This window comes from Thermobia domestica, chromosome 13, assembly GCF_964235325.1.
Source record: "Thermobia domestica chromosome 13, izTheDome1.hap1.1, whole genome shotgun sequence".
In the NCBI taxonomy this organism is placed as follows: Eukaryota; Metazoa; Arthropoda; class Insecta; order Zygentoma; family Lepismatidae; genus Thermobia; species Thermobia domestica.
The window spans coordinates 175,688,590-175,709,635 of NC_137466.1; the positions used below are offsets into that span (position 1 = coordinate 175,688,590).

At 33.0% G+C, this 21,046-nt stretch overlaps 1 protein-coding gene across 2 annotated transcripts in view; it reads left to right on the forward strand.

Annotated features, from left to right (window-relative positions):
* LOC145668778 (polypeptide N-acetylgalactosaminyltransferase 1-like) overlaps positions 1 to 21,046 on the forward strand; it is a 129,196-nt gene that overhangs the window by 55,117 nt on the left and 53,033 nt on the right. Inside the window, exon 1 of one of the 2 annotated variants that reach the window (XM_081736943.1) lies at positions 2,230 to 2,412. The exons of the other annotated variant lie outside the window; for it this stretch is intronic. The gene's annotated coding sequence lies outside the window, so the exon portion shown is untranslated. Of the gene's footprint in view, positions 1 to 2,229; positions 2,413 to 21,046 lie in introns of those variants that run through there. 2 annotated transcript variants of the gene reach the window in all.

Genomic DNA, 21,046 nt, shown 5'->3' on the forward strand with positions numbered 1-21,046 from the left:
TTTTGAATTATATAATTTAATGGCTATATCAATATTGGACGGAGATGATTGAAAGTCTGAACCATTAGCTGTGTTTTAAATTGGAGTTGTTTTTATTGGGCGGGGTCGGGGAAGAGCAGGCCGACATCCGAGAAGGTGGAGGCGCGAGGTGGAGCATTGAGTGATACACACCCTGATTGAACAAATCTAAAAGTTTTCACATAGGTAAAGGAACAAATATTTATACATATTTATCCTTTATGAAAAACTCAGTACACGTGGGCGTTTATAAAGTTCGACTAGCACGGTTATGCAATTTACCATTACGTAAAGTAGTAATCCGAGTAACGTATCAGTACTATTACTTGCAAGTTTTTAAATGCATCTCTCAATCCTTATATTTTAGTCCCTATCTTGCGAGTAAGACTCATAAAAAAATAAACAGTGACGTCAGATCCAAGAGAAGAGTGGAAGCAGACGAACATTTGTTTTTTATCACTATTTAGTGAGGTTATTTTTTTCTTTCAGGTTTTTAAAATTTACAATTAAATACAAAATTTATATACAAACAAAATTTACATACGATATATATAGAATACTAACCAAACCTTGTTAGAAGGAATTTGTTGGAGAAATTATTCCCATTTTCCCGTTGAAACTTCAATTAGGAGCATCGAGGATGCTAAAAATTCGTAAATGATGGCTGATTTGACACAGATAATGGTTTTTGGGTTTCAAAAATTTGAACTAATGATACTTTGAATATGTTTTAGTTTCTGTCATCCTGACCGAAATGAGGATTAGGAATTAGATTTCTGGGCTTTCGGCATCTATGGTCGTGTTAGCCCGTCATTTATGAGGGATGACGTTCCTCGGCAATCATATTATCCGAGGAAAGGGAAGGAAGAAAGGATTGGGGAAGGCAGGAAGCAGCCTGGGACCTGTATGTTTGGTACCATCCTGGCCTTTGCCTGTTGTTAATAAAAAATAAAAAAAAAAAACAGGAAAACCCCACTCAGGATGGCTGACGTGAAAAAGTTTTACAATTTTTCGATCGAGTGTCCCCACCGGGAATCCAACCCGTGACCTCTCGTGCCAAGAATGAGAGCGTTAGCGACTACCCTACGTGGGGCCACATCCTGACCGAAACCTTCCTAGTATTTGTATTAATTGGGAGTTAGCAAAAGGAAATTGTTAACCAGTGCTGTACACCGAATTTCATCAAGGAGGATTGGGGCGGGGGAGTTAAAGCAGCCAAACTCATATATTTTCATGACAAGAGCGATTTTGTCTTAATATGGTACATTTTTTATTTTCCGAAATATTTTATTAAAGAGGGTTAAAACCAGGAACTTTCCTTTGCATACCCTACTGTTATAATCTATTTTGTACCCCATTTTGCCCCCTAAATATACTCGTACCCAGTGATGATTTTAGGGGGTGGCCCAAGGAAAATGTCTCTTCGAGGTTGCAAAATACCCCTCCCCAACAGACCATATTCCCCATTGTGGCCAATGTGGATTATCAGTTTTGGGGGTACTACTTTTCACCCCCTATATTGAAAGTACCCCCGGGGAAAATGTAAAATCGTCACTTCTTCTACCACCAAACGAACATCATATTCTGAGCTGTGGCAAGCTAATGATTTAGAATGATGTAGACCACAAAATGTTAATTAATTTAAACTAATTAGTCAGTTACCGGTAGTCGAACCCGGAACTCAGATGTAGCTAATTTATTGCTTGCTTTTTTGATGTTCATAGCAATAAAGAAGATATTAATCCATATCTTAAACTGGTGGATAAACTCATTAAAGAACGCTGCATTTGTTCCGTAATGCGATATTTTATTTCTGGTATTTGGGCCACAGATTGAGGAATGCTTCCGTTGGTTGCCCTTAGTTTAGTACATGACCTTTAAAAAAAACTAAATACGTCATTTAGCAAATAAGTTTAAAAAAAAATATTTTTACAACTGCTTTTGTCTGAACTTTGCAAAAACCAAGTTATGTTTTAACACCACAAGTGAAAAATATCTTAACAAAGTTCCATTGTGTGACCCCTAGATGTTACATTTGCGGTTCGCTGTTTTCGTTTTTTTTTTTTTTTTTCTTCCTTTCTTTTAACTCTCCTCTGATCGCGAACGAAAACCTGCTTTGGTCGCAATTCGTCTCTTAAAGCTAAGCAAGAACGTCGACCTGGATCTTAGCCAAGTGTTTCGCGATACGATATTATCTTTAAAGAAGTTTTTCAGAAACAACAACATATGTGGAAAGTGATTTTGAACTTCAGTAATCAGTACGTTGGCATGGCGTCGACTTTTGTGAGTGTCTTTTCCTTATGACTCACGTGTGACCAAAATCCTACTACCACGCACGATATTACAAAGTGACTAGTGAAAGCGGACATAAACAGTGTAAGGATTAACTGCCTGGTAAGAAATTTCTTTCTTTCTTTTAATAACTATGTTTTAAGGAGCACGTATAGCTATTTTAAAATAAACATATTTTATATAACAGGAAGATGTGCTTGATTTCTGCAGTGTGTATTTAAACTAACTGCTTCTTATACTTCAACTTTTTAGAACTAAATAGTGATTACTATGAGACGAGACAGTCTGTCTCATCTCGAAATTTTTCGGTTCGTTTTGTAAATTTATGTACAAAATCCTTTCGCATCACCAGAGGTCTAATCAGGTTGTGATAATAACGACATTTAAACCATATTTATTAGTGGAGTATATTGTGTAATGACCTTGTATCCAGTGGTATTATTCTATTTTTTTAACAACCTGTTCTGTATATATATATATATATATATATATATATATATATATATATATATATATATATATATATATATATATATATATATAGTGGCGGATCCAGGATACGATCAAAGGAGGTGCTAAACCATAATTTGCCGCTTTATCCAGTGTAAAGCAGAATTGAAGCCCATTTTATTCAGTGTATACCTGAGCGTCAAGGGGGCGCTATAGCCCCCCTTGGATCTGCGCCTATATATATGACAAACAGGAGAACCTACACAGTATCCTAATACAAGGTGATACGACGAAATTAGGTAGCTCTGCGAATATCTTGGAAACGAATTATCCGAGATAGATGGTTTGTGAAACAGTATTGGAAAGACCTTAATCCAGCAATGGATCGACAATTGTTGATAATTGTATTATGCATTTGAAATATAAATAACCCTCACCATTACACGCATGTGATCGCAGTTCTCATTCTTGGTATCTGAGGATTTAAAGTTTAAGAAATAAACGCTTATATCTAGTTCAGTTTAATCTGTAGCTGTAAGAATTTCTGAAAACAAAGATAGTTAAACTTAACGTTACTGTTCCTTGGTATAACTGAGTAAAATTTACTGCTATGTCCAGTATAATAAACGGGCCTGCGACTCGAAATATTTTAACGACCGGTTCTAGCGAACCGGCTGAATACCACCAATTTTTGTATCTTTAAACGCTGATTTTTTTTCATTATATTTCTAAAATCACTTCATCAACTTATAGTTTTATATTATGCATTATATAACAATAAAAGAGTTGAACTAATGTAGCCCACGAGACCAGTGAAATTTCTTGTCTTGTCTCGATTTTTTCTTCTTGAAAACGAGACGAGAAAGCACTTTCATTACACCTTTCAGAGATGAGACAACAGCCCCAAATCTAGTTTCGTGGACAACGCTAATGTTTTAGAATATGGGCAAAATTGTTTGGTTATTTTTGAGTTTTATTCTCCATTGTCGTATCCTTTACGTTAAAGGTGACGGTAAGAGATTACTGATGTTAATGAAGGAAGGAATCGTGAAAGGACAAGACATAACATGATTCGAACCCACGATCAGGGGTAAAAGTGGATCTGAAAAGGTAGGGGGAAGTCATACCGTCCCCCGTGTCTATCTTTACCCATTGTAGTTTTTTTTTAAGGAAGTGGAGGGATGCCATAGATAAATTTTGGAAGTGAGGGAACAACGTCCGCCTTCTTTTCCCCACTTTTATCCCTACCTACGACATACAGGTCTTGCAACTCCCTTAAACCAAAAATGAAAATGAAAATGAAATGAAATATTTAAGTGTTACGTCCCACGATTATGCCGGCTAGGCTAAAGGAGACGGTGATGATGAGAAATGAATGAAATGGTGCAATGAAGAAAGTGAGAGGAAACGGAAGAACGCCGAGGAAATCCACGCACACGGCGTTTGTCCACTACAAAGTTCATTTGGAGCGAGCTGGAATCGAATCCAGGATCCATGACCAGAGGTGAACGCTCTACCATTACCCTTAAACCATTTGCTAAATATTAGACACTTTTTTCTTAAAATTCAACTTTTAATACGGCAATACATAAGTGTGTTGAATAAACACAAAGCTTTCTTTCCAAGCCTCACCATTATATATATATAAGAGAATAATATTCCTCACGGGTGATGGGATTTAATTAAATGACTACGTGCAAGTTAAGTTATATTTCTGTTTAATCATTTAGTCGTAAAATAAGCAATTTAAAATATTTGATTATAATAAATCTCTATTGTCTACTTTATTGCATATTTAAATTGAAGCTATAACAAACAACTTTCATTAACTGAAGAAACTTTTCTCAAAACAAACAAAACAGGAGCATTTTTAAATATCAAAAATTAGAATAGTCTTGTGAGGCAACAAGTAAAATTCTAAATATTGACCATTAAACTTTTATTTGATATATTAAGTAAGTGTGTTATTAATGAACATCTAACGTCCTCAACATTTATTTATTTATTTGTAATTTCTTGAAGAAAAATATTATTAGAAAGCATCTGCACCAAGATGAATTGTAAGAATTTCTCTGCAAATAATTATATTTTAAAAATTTCCTATATTTAGTATTTAGTTTTAGATGTCTAAACTCCGTCTTATCTGTATTTATTATAAAAATGAAATTAACATTGTTTGTTACTTCATAACGGGAAAATGGTTGAACCATTTTAAATGAATTTTTGAACAGTTAGCAGCCACCTTGATCTGGGTTTTTATAGTGCCACTCTTTTATTGAAATATGTATCCTAAAGGTGGGGAAATAGGGGTTTAATATTAAGCCTCTTATGTGAGAGACATGAAATTCCTTATTAAAAAATAAGTGTTCTCATACCCCAGCGCTTTAGACACCTTCTAAAATATGTATGTTAATTTTTCATTTTGTATTCATAAATTGTCCAGATTAAAGAAACGTTTGAATCATTTAAAATGAGGTTTCTGAATATATATTGCTCAGTCAGCACTTGGGTCGTCTTCAGATTTTATTATTTTCTTTCCATTGAAATGCCCATCATAAGTGGGGAGGCGATATAATTTTGTCAAAGAATTTGAAACCTATTGTTTTAAATGAATTGTTGAACTTAGTCAGCGCTTAAGTTGAACTGAGTTTTCTTCATTTCTCTTGAATTGAAAAATACGCATCGTAAAAGGAAGAAGAAAAAGTGGATTCAAAAATATCTTTAAAATATTTTGCATCAACTTATTCTTTCTGTGGCATAAAAACAATAAAATGCTATAAAAAGTCTGCGATAGCATTTCAACTAGTGTACGATAAAATTGTAGACAATCATACCTAAATATAGATTCGAACAAACGCCCAGCATATCTAGGGTTGACGCTTTTTGTATATGAGGAGTTTATTTTGAAAAGGGAGCATTTCCAGGATTGTTAATTTTACAGTAGAAGGAAATAAAGTTTGACTTAAAAGGGCCGTTTTGAAAAGAAAAAAAAACCGAAAGAAAGAAAGAACCTTTCGCAAATATAACATTTGCTTTGTTATGTTCCCTTTTGAATGAAAATATCGAACTAAATAAGCGAGAAGGAAACGGATAACTTTACATTGTGATTTGGGCCGCGGTGGCTCGGTGGTAGAGCGTTCACCTCTGGTGCTTGGGGTTCCGGGTTCGATACCAGCCCCCGCCAAGTGAACTTTGTGGTGGACAAACACCATGTGCGTGGGTTTTCTCGGGGTTCTCCCGTTTCCTCCCACTTTCTTCATTCCACCATTTCATTCATTACTCATCATCACCGTCTCCTTTAGCCTAACCGGCATAACCGTGGGACGTAAAACTCAAATATTTCATTTCATTTTTTTTACATTGTGATTTCTATGAAAATCATTCCCATTTGCACATACCCTGTTGCCAGGGGTAAAAGTGGATTTGAAAATGTAAGGGGACGCATGATGTCACACCGTTTCTCGTGCCAATCTTTGCCCAGTGTATTTTTTTTTTAGGAAGTGGAGGGACGCCATATATATTTTTGGAAGTGGGGAACGATGTCCTCTCACGTTCCCCCTCACTTTTGCTCCAGCCTGTTGCATAATCCAACAGAGCTCACCTTAAAGATTCAAAAACCGTTGAAAAGTTAGTTTCGCGAGGAAAGAAAATGTTCCTTAAAAAAAAAAAAAAAAAAAAAAAAAAAAGCTCTTCATATGTTAATCTAATAAAGTATGTATGTTAAGAACTAAAACAGTGGATAATCCTGTAGTTAAGCATTACAGAAACTGATCATTGAGACGATGTTACAGGTTTCATTTAAAAGCAATTGAATATAGCCGAAACTTTTTCTAAATCATAAATTTTCCTTCCCCTGTCATCCATTAAAAAGAAAGATAATTAAAAACCTCATTAGTAATTGTGAATTCGAGAGTGCTCTCACCTATTTTGCATAAACTTCATTCATTGACACCTGCTTCCGGAAGGCGGAAACCACTAAGTCTGTTGTTTTGTTCAGGGGTAAATGTGAGTTTCCTGTAAAAGGCTCCCATTTCATTTAATGCTGCTTTGTTTGGAAAATATATTCATTATCTATTCAAAAGAGACATGTATGTAAAACATCGAAATATACATTTTTTTGTTCTTAAAACAAGCTTCTATTAGTGAAATACAGTAGATCTGCGTACGATATCCACCCGGAAGTGATTACAAAAAATTCGTTTTCAAACATTGAAACATTTTTCCGATAGGTGTAGCTACGTTCAAAATATCTGCATTTTCAATTTCAGTAACACTGAGTTTTATTCAGTAAGATTGTGCTGAGTAAGGCATTATGCGAGTTTATCGCTTGAGATGTCTCACTCAAAAAAAAAAAAAAAAGTTTTTTTGAGAACAGCGTCGCTATTTTTTTTTTTTTTAAAATTTAAAATGATATAATACCCTTAGGTGCAACATATATTTTCTTCAGGGTCTGAAATTGATGTCAACATTGTCAAAAAAAAAAAAAAAAGTTAAAACTACAAAAAATTGTTCCGTCACAGTTTTTTTATTACAATTTTAAGACCGTCAATGTCAAAACTTTGAATTCGACTTCATATTTAAAAAGAGTACTTTGAAACGCTCCTTGTAGCATATTTTTGGGTACCGAACCTCTTTTTTCAATCTCCCCCCCTCAAGTTCGCCTGTTATTTATTATAATGCTGCTTTAACAAAAAAATCAATTTGAAATCTATTTTATACCCAATTGCAATTGTTTTTTTTTTCAATTCTCAATTTAGGATGCAATCGAATCATAATTTTAAGAATCACGAAATTAAAGTTTTAAAGTAGATACAAAAATAAAGCTTAAGAGTTGAAAAACAAAAACAAAAACGCATTTAACTTAAGAGAAAAACAGGACAAAACGATATTTGGATTATAGCTATATCAAGGAGTTTTCATTTTACATATTCAGGGTGTCTCAAAAGTCCCCTGACATAGGATGGCACTGTTATTATCAGAGTTACAACAAAATGTAAGAGGGGAAACCTTCTCCAAAGATGATGTTTTTAATCTAAAGTGAAGGAATTTTTTTTTAAAATCGGACGAGCCAATTGGGCTTTACACTCTTTATGCGCCCAATGTTGATTGAAAATGCAACGTTGCCATTTACCTGGGTCCACAACATAAGTGAATGAACTCACTGTTTGAAATGGGGCTGGCTATCGACACATTAACGTAAAAGACAGCAACTTCATTCACTTATGTTGTGGGTGTAGGTAAATGGCAACGTTGCATTTTCATTTAACATTGGGCGCATAGAGAGTGTCCGGTCCAAATAGCTTGTCTGATTTTAAAAATTCCTTCACTTTAAATTGAAAATATCATATTTGGAGACTGTTATCCCTCTTACATTTTGTTGTAGCTCTGATAATAACAGTTACCCTATGTCAGCGGACTTTTGAGACATCTTGTATATATTTGAGTAAACTTATTTACTATACATATTTTAACATACAAGCAATAAGGTACGTATAAATATTCTCTGATAATGAGAACAAATAAAAAAAACGAACACCATATATTGCTAATTTGCAATAATTCATTCAATCTTTGTCGGTGTCTTCGTTGATTTTAATATTTTTAACTTGGGACCTGTTTTAAATAAATTAGTGACGAAAGAGAAAGGAAAGTCGTTACTTTGGCAAAGAAATCTTCGAAGTTTTGACCTTGAGGTTTCTAAAATGGTGAAAAACTGTAAAAAAATAACTTTTTTCAGTTTTATTATTATTATTATTATTATTATTATTATTATTATTATTATTATTATTATTATTATTATTATTATTATTATTATTATTATTTTTTTGACAATGTTGCCATCACTTTCAGAGCCTGAAAAAATATATAATGTACCTTAGAACATTACAACATTTTTAACAAAAATCAGCGATGTGTCCCTCTCAAAATTTTTTCTACGATTTTTTAAAGCAGAAAAAAAAAACAGAAAATACGCATCGATTTTTTTTTAAAAAAACTTCACACTTACACCTACATTGTATCTATAATCTGTGAAACTTTCAAATTATTTGGATCACTCCACTAGAATTTTTAAAAAATATGAAATTTTGAGCATGTATGATACGGCATCTCGGTAAGGGGTGGGGGTAGGGGATCGAAACTTTTTCTGGTGGCTTTAGGTCAAAACTAATATTTTGGGTCAATAACGACCCAATTTGGATCAAGGGCTGATTTCACCATCTTACTAGGAAAGAACATTTAATAGATTTAAATTAAAGAAAAAACATCATAAAGAAAAAAAAAACGATTGATTAAATCAAATAGTGTCAGTAAAATGTAACAGTTACAATTAAAATTATTTTTTGATTAAAATTGAAATAAAAATGGCAATATTCTCTGTGATGCAATGAAAATTGTTTTGAATTGTGAAAATTAATGTGAAATTTAATGTTTAAAATTAACGCCATATAAAAATTAATTGATTATGACAAATTATTCTTTTAAAAAAACTGATAATTAATGAAAATAAGATAAAAATGTAATAAAGCTGAGAAAAAGTATGACTGAAAACAATTTATTTTTAACATATTTTTTGTGTATCTTTTAGTTCTTTGAGTAATAAAATTTCTACATTGTGTATAGACCTATACAATTTATTAAAATGTAGTAATAATAAGAGTATATCATATCAATGTCATGTCAAAACCAAACACCAGGCACATGTAGTAATCTACAACAATGATGATTTCATCGTTACAAAGGGCATGAGTCAATGATTCAGATATCAACGGAAATTGGAGCTACTTTGAGAAAAGGGATTCCCATTAATCCACTTCTGTAGTAAAATCGTCCGTTAAGTTATTGAAATAATTAAAAAAAAAAAAACTTGCAGAATATCCACTTCACACAATTCTCGAGAAAAATTGTTACTATATTTTAACAGTTCATCAATTAAAAATTAACACCTGCAAGATGTAAATGATTAAATTTAGAAAAAAAGTAACATAATTCTTAACTGATTGATATAATCCTTACTTTGTTAATGGAGTAATAACAAGCCTGCTTAGTTCAAATAACTCCTCAACGGTGCTGAGTTCACACCGAAAATTTTCTGTCTGTCACAAAAAATCAAATTCAGGACTAGAAGCACCAGAGAAGCGTACTAGAGTAAAATTATATCATTCATTAGGATTGGTTTAAAAGCTAACCAAGGTCGTCAATCCCACCGGGGACGTGTCCTCTCCAATATTTGTAAAACGCGGTTTTCGTTCCCCCAATATTTCAAGTAACTTAGGTCGACTATGACTCAAAGGAGGTTCAACCATGTAGCAGTTTGCTACGTTCACAAAACAGTGTAGACAAAGTGAATGTGAAAAAACTAGTACAAAAGTTTGTTTCCAATTGTGGGAAAAAAGGCAGAGTCAGTTTTTGGCCCTACGAAGCTGAAGATGGAGTAAACTGTAAAGTAACAAACTGTTTTTGTTTAGATAGCGCGCAGTAAAGCGAGTATAGTTTAGCTTAACAACATAATTTTCAAATAATGTTTTAACTATACACTGTTGAGTCTCATTTACATTAGTTATAGGCTTGTTGGTCTAAAATCTGTTTTCGAAACTTTATTGTTTCTGAGTACTCACTTCACACAACTTTTTATCATTATTTTATTTTTGACATACAAGGTGTCGTTTAAGTTTAACTAAAATTGTAAAACAAGGTTGAATGTTACTGTTTATTAATAAACAAACAAACTGTAAAGTGTGTGTATGATTTTTTAATACCACATTTTAAAAAATCTGTACTATCAAAGGTAAAAATACCAAAATAAATAAATAAATAAATAAATAAGTTTCTGTTTTCTTTTTAAGTCAAAAATGCTTTAAAATGCAATGTACGAAAACTTTTTTTTTTTTAAGTATTCCGAGGGAGGACCCCCGAATTCCTCGCATTCCTGGGAGATATTCCATATAGCATAGTCCCGCTGGGTAGTTTGTCCCCCCAAAACTTTATGTGCTGATGATGGCAATGAAGCTAACAGTATGTGTAAAATCCAACAGCAAGAAATAACTCAGAAACGTAACTTGTTTTATTTCTAATGGCAATTTTAAGAGAGAAATCACTTCCTTTTTCTAAGAACTACTACCTATCGATTGTATCAAGAGAAATAAAAGTTGAACATTTTTCCCGTCAGAAGAGAATAGCCTATACAAACACATAAACACCAATACTTTCTTCCTTAATACAAAGAGCTATATTTTAAAATTATCAATGTTAAAGTCAGAATAAAATTTAGAAACATAACTACTACGTTTAAATCTAAGTTCGCACATTAAACAAGGTGTTAATAGTTTGGAATATTACACATAGATAAAGAATGATAAAAGTTTTATTATGTTTCGTTCAATACTATTTTATTTGACATTCATACACATACTATACAGTTATAGCTTTTGATCGTAAGTGCGAATTCGGATAATAATAATAATGTTGCTGTTTGCTGTAAAAGTTTTTCGTTTTTATTTTTCTTATTGCATCGCAATCTTCAGATTGTTATTCGTAATACTTTGTGTTTATGTGAAATACAATTCAGAATATATACACACACAATAGGAAGTCGAAAATCCGAACTAATTGGGACCACAGGTAGTTCGGATTTTCAAACTGTTCGGATTTTCGAAAATAACCAAGAAAATGCCATTTAGGCTCTCATATACTGTACGGTATGTTCTTCTATCGATACAGTGGCTATTCAGTACATACAATAATTACAATACCGTACGTAAAGCTACTTACATTTAATGTTTCTGAAGAATCTGCTCGTACTCTAAATAACACTGATCTTGTAAGTCACACTTAAACTTATAGGCCTAAGAAAAAATAAATATAAAAATATGTATGACAAACAATTACATATGAATGAACCTTTGTAAAAACACTGATTTCACACAACGTCGACGGACACACTATTGTTTGTTTATCGCTAGCGTTAAGACAGAATGTGAAAAGCTTCTAACCATGGTTGACTGGCTTAACGGAAGCTAGTTTAAAAATCAAATCTCTTTTTGTTAAAAATATTTTTTTAAAAAAAATCAACAAGGAGAATTTGCTTACAGTTTTGAATTAAATTTGTTGTTTTTGTTTTTGTTTACTTGAAATATTGGTAAACAAATTCCTGGTGGTTTTATTAGTAAACTGTTACCAATTGTCTGTATCCAAACTACCTTTGCAGATCATATTGTAAATTAAATTAAAACCATATAGTTTTATGTCCCACCGTTATGTTCTGTAGGCTAAATGAAACGGATGACTAATGAATGTGAATGATTATGAAAAATTGCTGGAATGAGACTGTGGGAGGAAACGGAACCTCGAGAGAACACAGATAAAACGATGTTCTCCATCATAGACTCACATGACCTGTGATCGAACTAGAAACCTCTTGCACTTGAAATGAACCCTCTACCATTGTGCTCACATACACAGCAGGATAACAAGTGCATCAACGTCCTTGGTTCTTATGTGAAAATATAAAGTAAGTCTTTATCTTTATTTTCGCAGCATATTATTTGCCTTGTATAAATATCTCTGTCCGTAGCCACCAGGCGAAACTTATTTTCCAGTTTCTCTGGTAGTTGTTATTAATTTCATTAAATTATAGGCTCAGAATTCACAGCTATGGATCACTGAATACCACACAATTAATAAGATCAAAACACCTAGATTGAGAAGGATATCACTTGCATTAAGCATTAAAAGGATAATTCATCGATATTTATTTGAGCAACCTTGAAAAGAGATGTTTAGGAGCACCAAGAATAACGGGGATTGATAATATGAATATAAACCGAGTTGTTTCCAAGGTGGCGTACACAATAGACAAACAAGGGGGGTGTTTCAAGAACACTCAAATTCATATCGCTCATACTTTTAATAATAATAATAATAATAATAATAATAATAATAAACTACATTAACGTGCTGAGAACAGCTACAGGTAAAAGCAAAAATACAACATCTGGTTGTATAATTCAGTGATACGAATATAAAACTATACAATATAATAAAGTTAGAAAACGATAAAAAAAAAAAAAAAAATACTATGCCAATTAAATATGAAATGAGTGAATTAAAAAATATTTATACATTAAAGTCTGCGTCTATTGTTAAAATTCATTCTTAAGTCATGAGAAAATATAGTTTTAAGATATACAATGATTATATATATATATATATATATATATATATATATATATATATATATATATATATATATATATATATATATATATATATATATATATATATATATATATATATATATATATTTAAGAAGCCTTGAGATTAAAACATATTTCCTGCTGCTTGATTGAAATACTGTTTTAACCTTGTTCCGTATATTTGGATTTTTAACTCCATTCCTTTTTTATTTTAAATATTATTTTAATATAGCTTGAGTAACAGACCAAGTCAAGTATCTTTTCCACAAACTTCGCAATCGAGCAATTTTCTGTCTTCAAGTGATTTAAATTTAGAATAATATTCTGCAGTAGTCTAATATCTTGCAATAGTAATCTAAACCTTACTTAAAACAAAGCTTTGTAATGAAACATTTTTGTACAATGTCAATATTATTTATGGTTGTCTGTGTTAAAGTGTTCCAAATAATTAATACGTATTCCAAATAATTAATACGTAATCTAACCAACAGTTTGAATAAAAGTATATAGCATCTAGTTGACAAAAAGCAGGCCATTGATTTAACAGATAACCGATCATTTCCTTTGCTTCGTTACATAGTTATATTCGGTATCGTATGTGTGCATCAAAACATAAGAAACTATCAAACTTTACTTGTAGATCTCTTATAGTAACAACTTTTTGCAAAATTTTACCTTCGATCTCACATTGACAACAAAGTATTGACATTTATTGTTGTATATCATATACTGAGTTTTTAAACAATTGATGTTCATTCCGTTATCTTTACACTATACAACAATTTTATTTATGTCTCTATATACTAATTCTGTTTATGTCTTCTTGTAACTTATTATTATTCTGAGTATTATTTACTATTCTAAAAGCCTTGATGTCGTTAGCATAGAGTAAAATATTACAATGGTGTTTGATCCAATTTGATTTCATTTTACTTTAGCGTCTCTTTCAGCAGCGAGACTATATGAGATGTGGACCTACAATTAACGTGGGATCCAAACAATATGAGCTCCTGTCGAGAGTCAAATCCTGGTCCCCCACGGCAAAAGACGCATATGTTAACCACTTAGCCACGAGGGAACTCTACAATAGTGTCAAACTGTTGGTAAATCATTAATAAAAATTGCTAAAAATAGTGGTACCAGTGAAGAACCTTGAGGAATTCCGTTGCTAATAGTGGATGAGTCTGACAAGTCGGTTCTAATTGTAATTTGATACGTTCTACCAATCAAATAACTTTCAAGAAAAATAAATAAAAATAAAAATAATAAAACGAATAGGTACAAGGATGATACTCCCATATTTGATGGTTTCTTTAAAAGTATGGCTACCGAGTCAAAGGCTTTACTCATATCAACGTATATAATAATAATAATACTTAATATGTTGATAATATTCTCAATGCTTTCGGAAGATGTAGCTCAGGACATACTCGATTTCTGTATTCATATCTTCATATGGTAAATTTTTATTTGGTTGAGGACACGGTTGGTCAGTGCTAGAGCTCTTACCTCTGGAGTTTCTGGTTTGAGTCCCGGCTAAGTAAGTTTGTGTGAGCAACCTCATGTCCATGCGTTTTCTCGGTTTACTGCCGTTTCCTCTCACATTTCTATTCCACCAATTCTTCCATCATTATTCGCTTTCCTTAATCATTCGTTTCTCTTAGCCTAAAAGGGCTTAATCGTGGGACGTTAAACTGAAAGATTTCTAATAAAACTCCAACTGACCAAAGCAGTATTATATATATATATATATATATATATATATATATATATATATATATATATATATATATATATATATATATATATATATATATTAAGATTATATATTTGTGTTACAGTTTCGGCTATGTAACACAAATATATAATTTTAAAATATATATACTGCTTTGGTCAGTTGGAGTTTTATTAGTAATCTTGAATTTTCCAAAGCTACAATGAATAATTTACAAGATAAAAGATTTCATTTTTTACTTTGTCCAAGAAATATGGTTAAACCCATGACTCCTCCTTGTGTACTTCTCCATTAAGAACAATCGCTTCTGGATGGACTTGGCGCAGAGTAAGTTCCAATGACAAGCTTGGTTTCTGCATCAATAAACTTTCTGGCCACTTAAATCATAGTGTTGCTACTTAATTATGGGGTCACTATCAGAGGTAATGAAGTAATGTGTGGGAAAGTTTCAGTGATGCTGCCTAAAGATTCCATTAAAACGGGATTGGTAACGAGGAAAGTTCTACGCTGCTATGAAAAAGAAAAAGAAAACAAAAATATTTTTACGTAAGAAGGAACTCACTTGGTATTACAGTTTATCGCTTAAGTAACTTTATTGCTTTTGCAAATTAACAAGAAGAACTCGTTGGTGTAACGGAACTTCGGAGCATGTACTGCTTTTAGGCTGTTTATGATTCTTTTTATCTTTTATTGTCTTTGTTCCTGTTATACTTCGAGAACCAGATACAGACGTATGAAAGTTGCATCTCTATGACTAAGGTTACACCCTTTTCTGTTCTTCTGCATCATAAATGTATTAGCCGAGCAAATTCTCAAACTTGTTTTTTCTACTGAGATCACTTTTATTCGTCAGAACCGCACTACTCTTGTCTTTTTTGAAAGTATATTTAAAAAATAGTTCTCATAGACCATTATACCAGTATATTTATATTTAAGAAAGGCATTAATCCAGGGGGTCTAGGGGGGCCGCCCCCCTAAATTTTTGTTGGCCCCCTCTAAAATTTTCACGGTAGGCTTGCAAATGAAATATAATATGGTGATGAACTATAAAATTGTTGGATCGGGCCCCCCTAACTTCAGCCGGCCCCCCCCCCCTAAATTTTTGGGCTGGCTACCGGCCTGGTATTAATTAAAATTCTTTTAATTTACTTATTATAAAAGCAAAACATGTCAGTCTATGTGTAACGTTCATAGTTACTAGTCATGCTAATAGGTGTCACTACCTTTGCTGCATGTCTGATGCCAATAGAGGACACTAGCTGCAGCGACCCGAATGGTTGGGCGGGGAGACAACTATTTGGCATTAATAGAAAATAATACATATTAATTTTCTTTTTTTTCTTTCTTTTTTTTTATCAAGTGAGTTTCGTTTCACAGTGTGAAACTACGGTAGACTTCCAAAGTATGCAAATTCAATACTCAAACTTCAAGTAGTACATCTATAATAACTTGAATAGAGGAATAGCATCAAAAATAGAACCTGTTCCTCTGACGCTGAATCCCTATTAAAACAACTTACGTACTCCCTGTCTCTTGCTGATTTTGTTTTATGGACATTAATATTTAAAACCAAAGTGCCAGTTGAGGTCTTATCACCTTCAATTGCAATAGAGGAATAAAATTACATATGAAACATGTTCTTGCAGTAGTAAATCCACACACACACACACACACACACACACATATATATATATAGTTTTTGTACTTAATGTACAGCAAACGTATAACTGAAAACACATGTGTTTAATACTTTCTGTACTTATGTGTTCCATCTGTACGTATTTTCCGTATGAAACAATAATATAGCTGACGAAGATGACATACATATATGTATGTAATATAAGGAAGACTGTGAGGTATCAGACATTCTGCAACGACAGGATGTAACACCTAAAGGCAGTGCCTATGTAGCATACGGATAACGTATGCTCCGTACTGATTTCTGTAGTAAGCAAGAGGATTCCGTATCCGTATAACGGATTTTTCACAGTGTATATATATATATATATGTGTGTGTGTGTGTGTGCTATGTATTTCCATTTTGTCCATTATGTGACCAATGTTGTAACTGGAAATCGTAAATTTTCACACATTCAGCTTGAACAGTTGGATAAAAGTAGGGACAAAACTCATTCTTTCGACGCCGAATCTGTCCTATTTCGATATCTCTTACCGTTTTTTGCTGTATGAAAATCAATATTGAAATCGCAAGTACTATAAATTTCGACCATTTCTTCATTTCGTAAGGTATTATGGGTGTAATATGTTTTCTTGAGACGCTGAATAGATTTAAGAAAAAAAAAAAAAACGCTTGTCGTCATCAATTACCGGTTTTGTTCTATGCTGACCAACGTTAAAATTAGAAACAGCTGATTTTTACCACTTCAAGTTTGAAAGAGGGTTAACGATTGAAGTAGAACCTATTCTTCGAATCTTCTATCGATTACACACACACACAAAGCTTCTTGGTATCTTTTACAGTTTTTGTCCTATGGAAATCAGTATTGAAACCGGAAGTAATACGAAATTTTAACTACTTCCTGTTTTCAGAGTGTTGCGGATAGTCGTGATATGTTGTCTGGAGATGCTGAATTGTTTGAAAAACTACTCTTCTCTACCTGTTACCGTATTCGTATCGTACTATAGCGATAAATGTTAAAACCGAAAATGGTTAATTTAAACCACTTCCGGTTTGAGCAGAGAGTTAATTGAGAAGATGGAACATATTCTTTGGACTCTGATTCGACTGTAAAAATCCTTTCTTGATATGTTATACGGTTTTTCCTGTACCGGAAGTAATATTAAATTTGAACCACTTCTGTTTTTGGTAGGGTGTTGCGGATAATCATAATGTATTGTCTTGAGACGCTGAATCGTTTGCAAAAGGAAACGCTTCTCACTATCTGTTCCGTTTTCGTTCTATAGCGATAAACGTTGAAACAGGAATGACTAAACCACTTCCGGTTTGAATAGAAGGTTAACGAAGGAAATGGAAAACTACTCTTAGGACGTTGAATCGATTGAAAAAAAAAAGTTTCTTGATATCTCCGACAGCGTTAGTTCTGATACCTGTCGACAAATGAATGGACGGACATAGCCGTTTTACTCTGAATAAGATTTTCGGCATTTATGTATAACATAGTTCGAAACTCTAATAACATAAAGGTATCAAAAACATTTTATAGTACATCTATTTAAGTTTTGAGAGTTCGATAGTCTGTACCGTATTAAATTGCAAAGTCTGTTATTTATATAGTATTCGTATATATGTGTTTGAAATTCTTAGCTGTAGTGTGTAATAATAGCCATTTCAATTGAATTTTAATTTTTCCGTCAGTCTTGGACTAATATTCAATCTAAGGGAGCCATAAGAGCACGCTTTCTTCTAGATTTTTTTTCGGAGAGTCAAAATCAAAATGTGAAGGGGCTACACCGGGTCGCTTTGCTAAAGGACGCACATTACACAAGAGTGACAAATTGTCATGATTTAATTATCTTGGCTCGGAGGGGGAGCAGGATGCGGTTGGCCGCTTTCTGAGTGCAAAGCTCATTTCTTCGTTTTAATTATTTGCTACTTTTCAGTAACAAATAACTTATTATATCGTTATTGTGTTAATAAACTTAACTCCAGAGTCTTACTGTAAACGAAGAATTAACAGCCAATCAATGGACTTAAATAGGCCAGTTGGGTGAAGTCTGATGTGTTAAAATCGACTTCCATAAAAGTTTTTCTTGCTTTTTAGACAGGAATTCGCTTATAAGTTAATTATTACTTAAGTAGCGCCTTAATTAACCTTCCTTTCCGTTGTTTAGTTATGCCTATACTTTTACACCATTTAGGCTAAAAATGACGGATAATTAATGAAAGTGAATGATTGTAAAATTAAATATTTTGTGCTTTTCCACGGGAAATCGAACTCTGGTCTTAATTAACTAATGGTACTGAGTTAACATCAAAGAGTTTTGGCCTATTTATTATTCGGAATCGAACCGAGAACTACGCGTACCAGTGGCACTAGCACTAATCGTTTCTGCTGTAGAACTCGGAAGCTTTCGTAACTCTCTTGTGTCCACTTTGGCATTCTCTCTCTTTAATAATAATAATAATAATAATAATAATAATAATAATAATAATAATAATAATAATAATAATAATAATAATAATAATAATAATAATAATAAAATAAATTCCAGTGGCGACTTTTGAGGAAAGCCATATCAGTAAAAAAGTAGTTTTATGACTTGTAATTATCTAAAGGAAGAAAACATATCAAATGTATTATTTTTTTTATTTACAGCATTACAGCATTAGGTAGATTTGTCTGCTTAATTGTCGCCAAGTGAACTTTGTGGTAGACAAACACCGTGTGCGTGGGTTTTCTCGGGGCTCTCCACTTTCCTCCCACTTTCTTCATTCCACCATTTCATTCATTACTCATCATCACCGTCTCCTTTAGCCTAACCGGCATAACCATTGGACGTAAAACTCAAAAATTTCATTTCATTTCATTTTTCTCTGCTTAATTGAAAGCAATAGCACTTTTATTATTATTATTATTATTATTATTACCAGACGAGCATGGTGCTGAGTGATAGAGCGCTTACCGCTGGTGTGTGGGGTCTGTGGTTCGGTCTTCGGCCGAGTAAGTTTGTACTGGACAACATCGTGTCTGTGAGATTTCTTGGGTATTCCCGTTTTCTGCCACATTCTCATTCCACAAATTCATTCATCATCATTCATTTGCCTTAAACAACTGTCTCCCTTAGAATAAAGAGCATAATCGTGAAACGTTAAACAGAAAGATTTCATCTCATTTTTTTTACTAATATGCCTTTCCTCAAGAGCCGCCACTGGTAATAACAAAAAAAACCACTCAAAATCACATTCTAATCTAGTGGTCCCCAAACGGTGTGTCGCGACACACTTGCGATGTCGTCGGTGTTCAGTAAAGTGTTTCGGCAGCCAAAAAACATTAAGAACAACTGTTCTAATCATATATTCGTAATAAAATTTTCTGATTGTGATATGCATATACTGTATATGTAAAAAAAAAAAACTGTTAATTACTAGATTGTATCTATGATTGCTTGTCGTCTAACGATGACACACATACTTCTAATCAGGGGTAAAAGTGAATCTGAAAAAGTAGGGGGACGCATAACGTAACGCCGTCCCCCGTACCTACCTTTGCCCATTGTATTTAGAAAGTGGGGGACGCTATCGATAGTTTTGGAAGTAGGGAAAGGAGTTCGCTCGTGTCCCCCCCACTTTTACCGCTGCTCCTAATCAATATCATATTCTAATTGTACTTTTATTTTCAGCGAACTTTAAAAGTTCGTTACTGAATTCTCTATGTCTGTGTATGGGCGTGTCTGTTATTTGGGAATTTTTCAATTTTGAGCCCCCCATTCAATAGAGCATCAAAAACTATCTCAAAGAAGTGATGGAATTTTTCACGTCACTTTTACCGTTTCCGAGATATTGGCCAAAAAATAGTTCCGATTTCGAGTGATTTAAGGAGTCATATCTCGTGAACCGTAAGTCATAGAGAGATCATATTGGTGTTGATCAATACCTAAGAGGATGGTAAACATATTGGTTCCAAATAGTGACCGGTGGACACTAGTTTGGCCAGTGGCCACCAGTTACTATATGTACCGAAATGTTTACCGTCCTCTTAGGTATTGACCAACACCAATGCCATCTCTCTATGATCTACCGTTCCCGAGATATTGGACAAAATGTTCCGATTTCGGGAGATTTAAGGAGCCATATCTTGGGAAGCATAAGTCATAGAGAGATGATTTGCGAATTTTTCAATTTTGAGCCCTCCATTTTGAGCACTATAATGATTGATTTCATATTCTTTAAACAGCCGTTTTAGGCTACATGTTGATTATAAAATTCACCACCTAAATCTGTTTATATGTTAAACACGGGCAATTTAATTTTTATTTTTAAAAAATATTTTTATTACTTTTTCAATTTCAGGACCTTTGTTTGTTTTTAACGGAACACAATATGCATATCGTGAAAATTATCAATACAACATAATATGTATTAGTAATTGTTATTATTATACTTTGTAATATTTTGCATATCTTCTAAATCTGTTTGTAATGCTTGTTGTTTTCGTAAAACAACATATTGTAGAACGTTTCAACAGAACTCTTAAACAAAACATGTGAAAAAAACTTAGTACTCAAGGAAATCGTAAATGGATAGATATATTACAAGAATTCTTTAATGAGTATAATAATAAAGTATATAGAATAATTGGTATAAAGCCTGTATAAGTTATTAAGAAAAAATATTTTTTTAAAGTTCTTCTGGCAATGCTCGTGGAGCATTCTCTCT